This window comes from Equus quagga, chromosome 8 (assembly GCF_021613505.1).
Source record: "Equus quagga isolate Etosha38 chromosome 8, UCLA_HA_Equagga_1.0, whole genome shotgun sequence".
NCBI classification, from domain to species: Eukaryota; Metazoa; Chordata; class Mammalia; order Perissodactyla; family Equidae; genus Equus; species Equus quagga.
In genome coordinates, this window is record NC_060274.1 from 64,087,189 (window position 1) to 64,100,841 (window position 13,653).

Genomic DNA, 13,653 nt, shown 5'->3' on the forward strand with positions numbered 1-13,653 from the left:
ACAACATAGGGGATTTTCAGTAAGTATGTGACCAGTGAACCTAGGGGAGGCCTGACAAGCAGGGGGGAAAGTCCAAAATAAGTCGTCAAGATAGTGAAAAGAAGTTGATTTCCCCCTCCATGATAGAAAAGGTCCAAAGTGATCAACCTGGGTGATTCTTCTTTCAAGATATGGTCCAACAGTGGGGGTTTAGGTTCATCTCTGGTTGGGCTGTAGTCAAGGCAGCCTGAGTCAAGGCAACCTAGTTCTTGTAATAGCCTCTGTTCTTGCCACCGTGGACTCTTTATGAGCCCCCTGAGGAGCACTTGTGCAGCTGGACACAGCAGAATGACTGGCCTTATAGAACATATCATCTCTTCCACCTGATTATTAAGAGCCTCCTTCACAGTGCATAACTTTTGACTGTACATAAATAAATATTGTGTCAGTCTAGATCTATTTTGAAAGGTCCCTCCAAATACCTCTTCCATAAATCTTTTGCCACTTATATCCTCTAATTGTGACCGTCAGTCAAGACATTAGTCATTTCTCATGGGTTGTTTTAGACAGTCTTCTCTTATACAATCTATTCTTCCAACTAAAGTGGGCAATAAGATGTGCTAAGCAAAGCTCTTTTCATCCAAGTGGAATTGTAACGGTTTTCCTCCTCCACTGAACTTCAGACCTACCCCTAAATGGGGCTGTACTTTCAGTCATCCATTTCTGAATTGTGCCAGCATATCACTTACAATTTCCCAGAGTCCAGGTTCAAATGCTTTCTCTTAAGACAGACACAGGGCATTTCTCATTAGGCTGAAGGAGGAGTGACAGTGTAGCAGAAGTAAGAACACTGGGGAGTGTGAGCAACTGACTCATGGAGATTGTTTGGTACAACCCAGTAATTAACACTTGCCTGTGCTGATGAGGTAACAGTGGAGCCATTTGACTTTATGGCTAGATGGATCAGATAACACTCCAATTCATAATGCATGGTCACCTGGTACCTCATGGTCAGACTTTTATCTCTTCTTGGGCCCAGTGGCAATCCAACACTTATCTCTTAAAAGGATAGTAATGAAGAGACTACACTATTACTCTAAAATCTAAGGACCTCTTCTGTGATTCCCTTTTAGAGCTATTTGATTTGCCACAGACACTTTGAGCATCCTTGCATCGGCCAGACCATGATTTCTAAGTAATATAGCCACTTAAAAGTAGAAGCCTTTTGAGTCACCTGGTAAATGAAATGAATAAGTACATGCAAATGTTGAATATGTTGCCTACAAAAGCCAGAATGACCCGTAAAGCAGTAAGACTCTTAGAATTAGAGAAACAGGTATTTACCTTATACATTGGAGTTTACTGTATCACTGGCCCCACAGAAACTTTCCTGAAATAGCAGCTCCTATATTTTCAAAAATTTTTCCCCATTCTCTAGCCTACATATGTCTTAACAAGGTGTTGAAAGTACCAGTCCAACTTACTCTCCAGATCCTGCTGGCATGATGTCCTGTGTTGAAGGTGAGATGATCAGGTCTATATAGAGTCAGAGAGCTGGTCCAGATCTGATGTAAGATGACGAAGATGCAAAGAGAAATGAGATGGGTCTTCTTTGGCTGTCAAGCAAAGCTTAGTGTCGAATGTGGTGTAGGGATACTCCCAGGCCTCCATATTCTCCCCTATATTCAATTTTCCATTATTTATTGATCAGCACAGTTGCTTTCACATGAGTGTGACCTGGTGAGGCTGGCCATTCAATGGACTTTATTTAGGAACCCACAGAATTTAAAATTTATGTTTGATTTTTGTAGACATTTCTATAGACATTTACCACAACCAGAGAAATTCCCTGGGTCTATGTTGTGAGCTAAAATATAGAGGTTTGAGCTTGTCATCTATTGTTTAAGCTGTCCAGTCCTGTTAGAAGCGGCTACCTCATCCTAGCATCTTTAAATGCTTCATGCCATTCACACTATTCAATGGCAGTGACAATTTGATCCTTTAAATCTTTCTTTTCAATGGACACTTCAGTAAAGAAGACCAGAGAAGAAAAATTATCTAGCTTTTTTTTATGGCTGACAGGTTCCCATTTCTGAACTCTCACTGAATTTTCATTTTCTTTAGCCCGTATTAGGGCAAATAACCAACACCAGTTCCCCAGGCGACTATCTTCTGACACCAATTTCTGTACCAGTTTGGGTTCATGGTTGCCAACAATAGAAATTAACTCTGGTTAACTTATACTGAAAAGGGATTTATTGGAAAGATATAAGATACTTGATAGAATTGAAAAAGTCAGAGAATTAGGTCAGAAATAGAAAGAAATAAGACAGCCCTAATCCCTAATGTGACTTTATTTGTAAATAGGGCTTTTAGGAGGTAAAGTTAAATGAGATCAGCAGGGTAGAATCCTAATCTGATAGGATTAGTGGCCTTATAGGAGGAGGAAGAGAGAAAGATCTGTCTTTCTCTGTGTGCATGCACTGAGGGAAGGCCATGTGAGGACACAGTGAGGAGGCGTCTGCAAGCCAGGAAGATCGCTCTCACGAGAAACTCAATCAGCTGGTAACTTGATCTTGGACTTCCCAGCTTCTAGAACTGTAAGAAATAAATTTCTGTTGTGTAAGCCGCTCAGTCTATGGTATTTTGCTGTGGCAGCCTAAGCCAACTGAGACAGCAGCTAACACAGGAAGGTCATGCCGCTGAACCTGTTCAGCCGGGTAAGAAGATCTGAGCTCTGGACTTCCTATCACTAGCCATTCACTGTTATGCTCAGGATTAAAACTCTGTAGTCACTGCTGCCTCGAGAACCTCTACTTCTCCCTCTTCTTTCGCAGTGCTCCCTCGGGACTTAAAGCGTAGTAATGAGGTCTGCCAGTTGAGCCTAGCTTACGTGCCCTGCATTAGCTGTGAGGGGCCAGGCAGAGGAATAACTGCCCTAGCCCAGCTCCCATAACGTTAGGGAGGCTATGGCTCCACTTTGTTGTCTTTCAGTATACTCCCCTCTAAGAAAGGGTGTTTGGTTGCTGGACACCCAAAAATACATACTTTAAAAATGCCCACTGTAGTGTGAGAAGAAAAAAGGGGTGGTATAGAGAAAAGTTATATTTATTATGTGCCCAGCACACTTATATTCCTTACTGCACTTGTATGCCGCTACAGAATTTACTCACCTTATAAATCAGAAGTGCAGAGAGAACGCAGCTCCTTTATTTTGTCTTCAGCTGTCTATTATATAACTGGCTGTTAGGGTAAAATGCAGAAAATGTACAAAATAAACTACCTGATTGCAGTCTCTTATTTTAAATAGTCTCAGCTGGCATGTTCAGTTAAAATTGGGTGGAAATGCTCAAACTCTCATAGACCCTCACTCTCACCTGCTTTTCTCCCTAAAATCATGGCCAACAGTAGAGGGGAGGGAGGTGAGGTTTACATGATTTCATGGTCTTGGTGGAGTGGGGAGGGGTAAGAGGGCCTGTGGCCTTGTGCCAGTCCTTGACAGTCTGCTGGCTGACTGTTGCTGCTCTCTGACGTGACGTTCTTTGCCCACCTGGGCACTAGCACCCAGTGCTGCAGCATGCAGCTGGTGAACTTGATCTGCTTTTTCGGCTTGGCAAGTTCCTAGGGAGCATGGGCCATCTCCCTCTTGATGACTTGGTCTCCTCTCAGGTTTCATTGTCTCAAACCATGAGTCAACTCCCTGTCCTCTATCTAGCCTCTGGCCTAGAAGTCCATCCCCAGCCCAAACCTTGTAGCTTCTTTATCCACCACAGCAGACCCCATAGCACACTGGTTCTCAATTTAGTCCATGTCTCAGATGATCTGAGAGAGGTTGGGGAGCACGCCTCAGTTCTTCCCTCTGTCTTATCATACCAGCCACCCCAAAAGAGGCTGGGTTGCCTTGTGGTGAATGAGACCTGTTGCATAATGATCTCCTTCTGGATTCCAAAACAAGAAATGTGGGTCAAGAGTCCCTGTGCTCATTCCTCTTCTCAGTTTATTTAACACTCCACCCCTCCCAATGCTTCTTCCCAGAAAGTCGAAATCCAGATACATCTGAACATTTCTCTCTTCTTCTTATCCCTAAATTCTCCTTTTCTTGCCACTTATCTGGAAATAAATTCCCCTGTTTAACCTCCCCCATAGATTGGGGGAAGGAGTGGACAGAAGGAATGATCAGCAGTTTTTGATATCTAAATGGTAAGGGAAAGGGTTTTCTCCCTCTGTTAAACCTGGCTCTCATCCTACTGTGGGGTTCCAAAATCCAGTTTTTTGAGAAGGGAGCTGAATCTTGCCTTAGCCATTTTATTTTCATTCCTCTGTATAAGGGGAAGACAGCAGTACAGACAAGCAAATTATAACCAAAAGAGATAATGCAATGGCCTATAGAGAGATTTCTAAGAGTGGAATATGGTGTCAAGAGGATAATGTAGTTTGCAGTGAAAAAAAAAGACTTTGGGAAAGCAGTGGAAAAAAATGGAGAAAATCCTAAGGTGGCATAAAATGTGGCATGTGAAGGTAGCATAGTGTCAAGAACCTCTGGTGGTAGGTGATAAGATTTTTTTTAAGTGAAAGTATGAGGTTATCCAAAATTGAAATATGTTATATCTTGAGGATCAACTGAAATCTGTTGGTACTAACTATCTAGATTACTGTATTGAGAAGAATTCTGAGACTCCACTCTACCTTTTCTCAATTAAAGATGTTCACGGGCATGAGATGGGAAACAAGCATGCCTTTTATTAGCAAACACTGGTTTAAACCGTCTCTGAGGAGAGTCAGGCCAAGGGCAATGAGAATCTCGGAGTTATCATTTACATTGTATTATAGATAGACTAGGGAATAATTCTTTTGAGTACTTTGTTATTTAAAGAAATTCTCCTATGTCCATTATTTTTATTTGCTGATTTTCTCTAGTCTACAGTAACTAGCATTAAAACTCTTCAATGAAAAGAGACGTATTTTGGGGATAGTAAGGAAGCAAAGAACAAACAATTTCAGGGAAAAAGAACTGCAAAATTAGAGTAAGTGACCCAAAAATAAAAAGAGAAGCATGGTCAGCTCCTGTGGCATAAAGCAAGAAAGAAAGTTGTAAACAAATAAGTAGCCCAGGACATGGAAATGGGGGCAGGAGAACTCCACGTGGTCTCCATATATTGTAGACAGGCAAGGGGTTTAAATCTGGGACATCCAGTCGAAGGCACTGGAAATTCAACCATATGACCTGGGCTTCATTGGGAGGGGTACAGTATAAAACAAGTGCCTACCTTTCCTTTCTTCTGGTTTCCAGGAAGAAAGAGCTTCCCTCAAAACTCCTGATTCTTGTGCCTTTCTTTTCTTCTCCTAATAGAGGTTGAATTGTAGGAAATTTGGTGAACAATAATTATTGGCCAACATTTCTTGATTGGATGTAACTAATGTATCAGTGGTCTTGCTTTGGGGAATTTGGTCTCTTTATACTACTGCCATCCCCAGACCAGTTAGAGGTCATGACATAAGTAAGAGTGTTTGCTCTGCCACACATGAGCTGTCCCAGGGGCTAGAATATGGAGGAAAGGTGCAGTAAGTCCAGCTTTGCTTTCACAGTAAGTTACAATTGCCAGCCTGTCCCTTATCAGTAGTAACAACGATAGTTTGACCTTTTTTGTTTTATTCCTAATCTTATTTCTCAGTTAATTCAGAACTTGGACAGGAAAGAGTGGTGCTATTAATTTGACCCTTCAAAACCCCAACATCTTGGTACATAGCCTGGAAATCTATCAACTGAATGCACATCCTGCCCACATCTGATGTTTCCTTCAATATGAAGCCGAGTTAGTGTAATACTTCTGGGCTCTTGCAACCCCTTTACTCACTCCACCCTACCCCCGAGCCTTTATCTGCAGCGGAGGTACAATGACTTATCTCAGGTCAGCTCCACTCTTTTCTTGGGGGAGCGAGTATACCTGTAGCATACAAGTTACCTTCTGCTCCTCTGTGCCATTAGTCATACTCAGGTCACACTCAGCTGGGGAGGCCTGTCAAGTCTGGCCTTACCTGTGAGTGGGTAGGTAAATCTGCCTAATTCAGGAGAGCAATTACCAAGTCCATTTGGCTTTCTCAATAAGCTAAGTTCTCAATCTTTATCAACAATGAAAGTGTTATTTTGGCCTTGTTCTATTTTTGTCTTTGTCTTATTTCTCACTTGGGTGCTATTTATTTGGTCCCCTAAGAATATCAACAAGTATTAGGAAAATCCTGGCAAGATATCACTTCTGGAGAGATCAGAATACTGAAAATAATATTAAAGACCCTAGGTAATTAGACAAAAAAGAGTAACTGACGTCAAAGGGAGAGTCTTACATTCTAGCTTCAAGGGAAAAGCTCATTTATAGAAGTGGATCTCACGGTCAGAGTGGAATCAGTAATAAAGTCAACTTGATGTTGAGCCCTGAACTCCTTTTAATTCTGCATAAATGTGTGTCAGTGCTGGACCTGTGTGTGGCAGGACCAAGTGTGCAAATTAGATAGTGGCTTGTGAGGGCGGGGATCCAGGGAGGTTGTTATATTTGGTGACTTCTTAAAAAAGAAACAAACGAAAAAACCCTGGTCACTATTATCATAGAGCCCAAACGTGGAATAAGATTTCCTATAAAATTACCAGTGTGGGATTCCAGTTTTGGTAACAATTCGGATAATTTTGTTGCAGGAAAACGTATATCTGACTGAGAAGCTTTCCTTTTCATAAAACAAAGGAGTTTTTGGACTCTGGCAGAAGAGTTGATTTCATTTAACAGCCCCAAACTTGTAGTGTGAAATTTGTTTCCTTGAGGTCAATAGGGCAAGTGGTCCTTTTTCGCTGTGTGTGGTATACTGAAGGTTCAGGTTGTTGCTAATGGCTTTCTGGTACTGGGAGGAAGGATTGAGCTGATGTCTCAAAGAAGGAGACTAGCTTTGAATTCCCTCTCCCTGGGAATTAAATGGCCCTGGCAGCCCATTCACATTTCTTGATTGAGTAAGCAGTTGGGGTCAGGCATATGGTCATTTAGGGAATGGTACTCTGGATATTATTAGTTCCAAGGCAAGAAGCAAAATATGATGAAATGTGTATAAATATGAATAAATGTGTATGAGTTTATAATTTATTCACTGTTCACAGAGGGTTGGATTTGTTTTATGTATCACTATTCTCATAATTCCCATTGGTTTTATACATGCTCTGATTGACGCCCACTTTCATGTGTTTTTCTGTCTTCAGGGTTCCATTTAAAATTTCTTTCCATTCCTATTTTCTCCACTGTAGCCTCAACTTACAAAACCATCATCCTTCTCTTGAACAACCATTTTGATTTGTTTTGACATCTCAAAATTCCTCTCTCCTTTCAACCCTTTCCTTAAGAGAAGAATATTATGAAGATAAAATGAGAAAATGATTGGAAAATGCCTTTCCTTAAACTGTTATTTCAATGGTAGGGGTTGATTTTGCTGCTGGAGGACTGAGGAAATATATATCTAATACCAATTTTCCATCATAAAATGGATCGGGACAATGTTCTTGCCAAAACTGGGGGTTTCTTAGTAATGATGAGTTTGGGGATGTGCCTATTTTCCCAAGAAAGAGAGGACAGAGAGATATACCATATTTCTTAAAGTACCTGGATAGAGAGTTCGAGCAGCTCTTTCTTTCTCCCCTTAGTTCGTGCACAGTGGTAACCTCAGCAGAGTCATCTAGCAGAGCTGAATAGTGTCCCAATCATCTTTAGGTGCTCTGGACAAGCAGTGATTTTGGCTGCCAGAGGGATTCTTGGGTGGGCTGGTGGTGATGCGTCTTCCAATCACCATTGCTGGAAATGTCAGCCTAGGTAAATTTATGTTCATTTGGGTCCATTTTATCTTATTTTGTTTTAATTTAACCCAGATCTTGAGATCCAAGTGTTATGTTGAGCATTACTTTAGTGAAGTATGGTGAAATTTGAAGAGGAGGGAAAAAAATGTTCCTTGCCACCCTTACAGAGACACACACTGAGGAAATAGGACTTTTCCCCTCCCTCTCTATTTTGGTAATCCTTGGCTTGGCATATTTGGGTAAGAAAATGAAAGGTTTGCCTACATAGTTGAAATCTCTCGTCACATTATATCATCTGAAGCCTATTTGTACGTTGGGATCATTTTATTTGGTTTTGGTTAGACATAAAAGTGTTCTGTGGTCTCTTCTTTTTTCAAGGTCTTCTAGCTTTTTGGAAAATTGAGTGATTTCATCCCTGTCTGGGTTTCCTAGTGAAATCTTGTATTTTTACTCAAATTACTTGATCAATTAGTTATGTCAGCTGCCCAAAATGTGCCTTTTTATTAATAGCACCTTTTATCAACTCATTGGAATTAGACATTGCAACCATGCTCTGAGGCTGGTAACATCTTGCAATAATTTATAAATATTACTTTAAAAAATAGCACCACAATTGCTCGTTCGTGAACCTTTTGGAAGTGTCCCTGTGTGAGAAATTGCATTTGTATTATTATTAGTTGTGACAAACTGGATTAGGTCTTGACTGTTGTTAAATGGTTCTATCTGCCCTCAAATCTACTGAGAGACACAGCATTTTTAATGAATTTAATTAAAACTGCATGCGGTTTATAGAGTTGCTTCCAACCAGTGTACCATTCTTCTGGACTGAATGGAGTTTCTGCTAATGTGTAATGATGTTTTACAGGAGAGATGTTTGAAACTCCTTCGTAGTAGCCCCAAGGCAGTTTCCGTGGAATGACATGGTGATGAAATATTAAAATTTTAAGAAACCCTTTCTACTTAAGTGAGTCATGTTTACACTGACTAATGTATGCATAAATGTGTTAAATATGTTTGTTGAAGCTGTGAGAGACATGGGTTGTATTTCAACACCAGCAATATGTTGGCAGTGAAAGATTTTTAGGAAATTCAAATCTGGCAACACTTTGGAAGATCTGCTATATGTATTATTCTTTGAAGTATAAAACAAAATAGGCCATTATGGAATTTCCTGTTAAAATTCAGTTCATTTGGCCAAGTAGTTTCAACAATTCTTCCCTAACAAACAGGAATTATATATAAAGATGGTTCTCAGCATCAATTTTAAATGTAGTCTTGGAAGCTATCAATGATAGAACTTAATGTCTTTTTAAAAAATGAAGACCTCTGCTGCATTTTCTGAATGTTTTTAGAGAATGAATAGTTTAATAAAATTTTATGGAGGGAGTCAGTGAAGGCCTCTGATTGAGTAGACTCAAATTCTGATTCTGGAAATTGATCTTTGAAGGTAATGGTAAGAGAAGGCAGGGAAGTAACACTCATCTTGACCCATTTTCCCACCATATTTAGTCTTTTAAAGTGGTAAAGCACTACTGAGGAATGCAGTCTTTTGTATCATCTTTATTAAGTACATAACAGAGTGTCTATTGATTTGTAGAAGCCAGCAGGGCCGTGGTTAGAAGACTGTAAGATTGCAGAGAGGAAGTGCTTCAATGGTCATGGGAATCTAGGACTGACTTCTTGAGAAGTCATTGAGATGGACAACAGGCATGAACAATGAAGAGAGGTTAAAGGGATGAAAGAGGCAAAACCAGCTTGCAGGATGCATACACAGCAGTGTTCTCTGTTACTTCTCTGAGCCTCAGTTTCTTCAAATGAAGAAACATCATAGGGTTGTAGTGAAGATCAAATGTACTCCATGTAAAAATAAAATTCCACGTAAAATGCGTAGTACAATACTACTTATCAGTACTCATAAATTTTAGCTTAAAATTGCCATTTACTCGTATTCTAACTAGATGCCTTGATATTTCACTTAAAATATTCCACATTTTGATTCAAAACCACCAAATATATTCTCACTTCTAGAAACCTTTTCTTTTCTCCAGATCCGAATGGCATGTTATTTTAGTATTTTTATTGTGAGATATATACCTGGTCTTGGCTTTTTAAAACTGGAATTGTTTTAGGTAGCAATATCTCTTTCAAAAATGCCCTTGAGCAGCAAGAAGAGAGACATTAAAAAAAATTTTATTCCTTGAACCTCGTATTTTGTCACCTATTTTTGGGACATGAAAAGAATTTTCTGAAGAAAAGGTGAGCTAGCAAAGGTCATATTATGAATCCTACTTTTAAGATTTGAGTGACATTAATTAATAACAGCAGCTACCCTTTATTGAGCTCCTATTACTTTCCCAGTGTGGCATGCTATCCACATATTTTCTCTGCGACCCTCACTCCTATGCCAGACAGATTGCATTATTCCACATTTTATAAAGAAACTACGATTCAGAGAGCTTAAGTTGCTGACAAATAGCCAAACCAGGATTCACACTCTGTACTTCCTGACTTCAAGTTTCTTCCTCTGATACCACTCTGACTCAAACCAGACAGCCTGTTTCCTTTAGAAGAAAACACATTTTTTCAAAGCATTCTCAGGGTTGTCTTATTTTGACGTTAGTGAATTGACCAACTATGCTGCCTGACTGACTGTGCAAACCATTGTCAAGGAGGCAAAGTAGAAAAAAAAGTTGAGGAAATTCCAGATAATCGAGATACAATAGGCAAAAAGAGACCTCAGTTTCATTGAAGACATATGGAAGAGAGCAGCAATCACAAAGAACAAGTTGGAAACATGCCCTTTCTGAGTGATGGTATTCTGTTTCCGTGGTAACTAGACATGGAAGAGAGTCAATGCCACATTTCTATTTACTCAATCTGTATGTGTTTAATGTATATGACAGAACAGATTTCAACAAAAATAATTCAAAAAGACAGCTCTGATCATGTCACTGCCCTGCCTAAAAACTTCCCGTGACGTCTGGCTACTTGCGGAATCCCATGTGAGCAAGAGCATAGGAGGCCCTCCAGTGTATGACGCTAACCTACCTAGCCGGTCTCATCTCCCACCCTCTGCAACTCAGCCTCTGTGCTCTGCTCCGGTGGTTCCTAACCCGGCTGCATATTAGAATCACATGGAAAGCTTTACAAATATATAGATGTCTGGGCATTATCACCAGGAATACTGATTTAATTGGTCTGGGGTAGGGTCTTAAAATCTCTCCAGGTAATTAGAAGGCACAGCCAGGATTAAGGATCACTGCTTTAGTAAAGGAGACTCTGAAAACTACTTCAGTCTCCTCAGTCTGTTGTTTTTGCTGAGGTTCTTCCTTTTTCCTGAAATACCTTTCCTTTCTCATCCCCTTCTACCTCTTCTGGCCAACTGCATCTTTTAAATTCTTCCCATCCTGTAAGGCCGTTCTCTAATGCCTTGAAGCTTTTCTTACTCCACACGTGCCTCCACCCCCACCCCATTTAGTGGAATGTTATCTTTCTCATTTAAACTCTTACAAAATATCTTCATGCCTCTATTACAGCATCTATATCTCCTGACACGACCTCCTATCATCCTTCACAATGAGCAGCAGACACGAGGTTTTACTGATTTCTTTGTACATTGAAGTATCAATGAAAAATTACATACATATATTTCAAATGTTGCAAAAAATCTTTACATAGATCCTTGGAGAAAAGAGTTAACATCATTCTCCATTTCTGATGATGGCTGAATTGAGTCCAAGACTAGAACTCAACGAGAGTTCTTATTTTAGGGTCTGCGAGTCCCCGGGTATTGTATTTAGAATGGTGTATGGGCCTGGGTGTGCTATTCTCAGGAGAGGGTCTGTAGTTTTACTCAGAGTCTCAGAGGTACCCATCTATTATCCACTGACTTTTCAAGAGTTACTGTCCTAGAGAATAGATCTCTATAACTCAGCATGCAGTGATGACAGTGGCCCTGTTTTCTGATCGCTAATGTTCCATTTCTTTCTGCCTTCCTAGCATAGCTTTAAAACACACCATCTCCATTCAGGTTCAATGCCTCCGTGAAAGTATTATTAGTCTAAAGACTAATCAAACGGCAACATCTATCATTTGGATGATTAAATATTTTTAAATGAAAAATAAAATTGGATTAAAGATGCTTTTGTTATTGCTTCAGAAAAGGTGTAAATTCTCAACTTAACTAGATAATAAATGTATAGTAGCCCTGCCATTGTCCTCCAGTAACTCACAGGAGAAAAATGCTCACGTACATGTAGGAGTGAGTCTGTGTGTGTGTCTGTATTTTGTGTGAGTGTTTTACCAAAATGCAATTTTTCTTAGACAGAAATTGCCAAAGGTCTGGTTGTCTGAAAAAGGAATAAAATTCATTTTGGTGGGCCACCTCTGAGTTTCTTATGTTTCATTATTTGCTGCTGAAATATTTAGGACTAAAACAACAACAATCAAAACATGACTTAGTAGCTGTTAGAAGTAATTTTTCTAATCCTGGGCACAAAATAGCCAGAAAAGCATCTGTCTTCTCAATTGGACTGATTTGTAATTCTAGAATGTAAGAGGAAAAAATTTGAAGGACCTCCATTTAAATCTGTAATTTTGGTAATTCTTAAGTAATGTGACATAAGGAATTTTGATCGGTGCTCAGTTCAGCATGGGAGATCTCCTTTCAAGGCATGAGAAGTGCTTGGGAGCATCAGTTGGAGGGAGCTGCAATTGGGATTTGACCTGAATAAATTGAAACAGAACACGAGAGACAGTAACTAGTGAACCTAGTAGAAATTAATAAGTTAAAGATATGGGTTAGCAATATATGTATTCACATACATATATGTATATATACTTCAAAATAATTGCCAAGAATCAACATCAGACTTAGTCAAGTGAAATACTGAGGTGCCTTCCTATGAATAAAGGCTAACATTAAAATTCAGAATTTCTAAAATATAAAAATTAGGAAGTGATTATTCACATTTTTCAAAGAGCTCTTGGCTTTACAAAAGAATCTACTACAGTATTCCATTTAAAATACCTCTTATAGTATGTTAAAATTGCCATTTGGTTAATTCCAGTGGTTGTCAAACTTTAGCATTCATTAGAATCACCTGGAGGGTATGTTAAAACACAGGTTACTCAGTCCTTAACCCCTTCAGAACTTCTAATTCAGAAGGTTTGAGGTGTGCCCCCAAAATTTGTATTTCTCACAGGTTCTCTGGTGAAGTTCATGCCGCTCTTCTGGGCCCCTCAGTTGAGAACTGCTTGTTTGTTAAAATTCCACCAAACATAGCTTTAAGAAACAAATCTCTGATATAATAGAAGGCATGCCTGCAAAGGATTTTTTGGTGGGTGTTATGGGCTGAATGTGTCACCTCAAAAATTCATATGTTGAAGTCCTAACCCCCAGGACCTCAGAATGTGCCTATATTTGGAGATAGGGTATTTACAAAGGTAATTAAGTTAAAATGAGGTCATTAGGGTGGACCCTGCTCCAATACGACTGGTCTGCTTATAAGAGGAAATTTGGACACAGACACACAGAGGGAAGATCATGTGAAGACACAGGGAGACAATTACAATCTGCAAGCCAAGAAGGGAAGCCTTCAGAAGAAACCAACCATGAAAACATCTCGATCTTGGACTGCTAGCCTCTAGAACTGTGAGGAAATAAATTTCTGATGTTTAAGCCACCAGTCTGTGGTACTCTGATAGGGCAGCCCTAGCAAACTAATACAGATTGTGGCTTCGAAAGGAAATAACTATTTAGAAAGCTTATTTTGCTGTTTTGCATTTGCTGTAAGTAAAAAATCAAAGCCAGTAGTAAAGTAAGAGAAGCAAACAGAGAGAAATGCATT

At 39.6% G+C, this 13,653-nt stretch overlaps 1 protein-coding gene across 8 annotated transcripts in view; it reads left to right on the forward strand.

Moving 5' to 3' along the window:
* DYNC1I1 (dynein cytoplasmic 1 intermediate chain 1) overlaps positions 1-13,653 on the forward strand; it is a 282,884-nt gene that overhangs the window by 77,768 nt on the left and 191,463 nt on the right. The window lies entirely within an intron of this gene.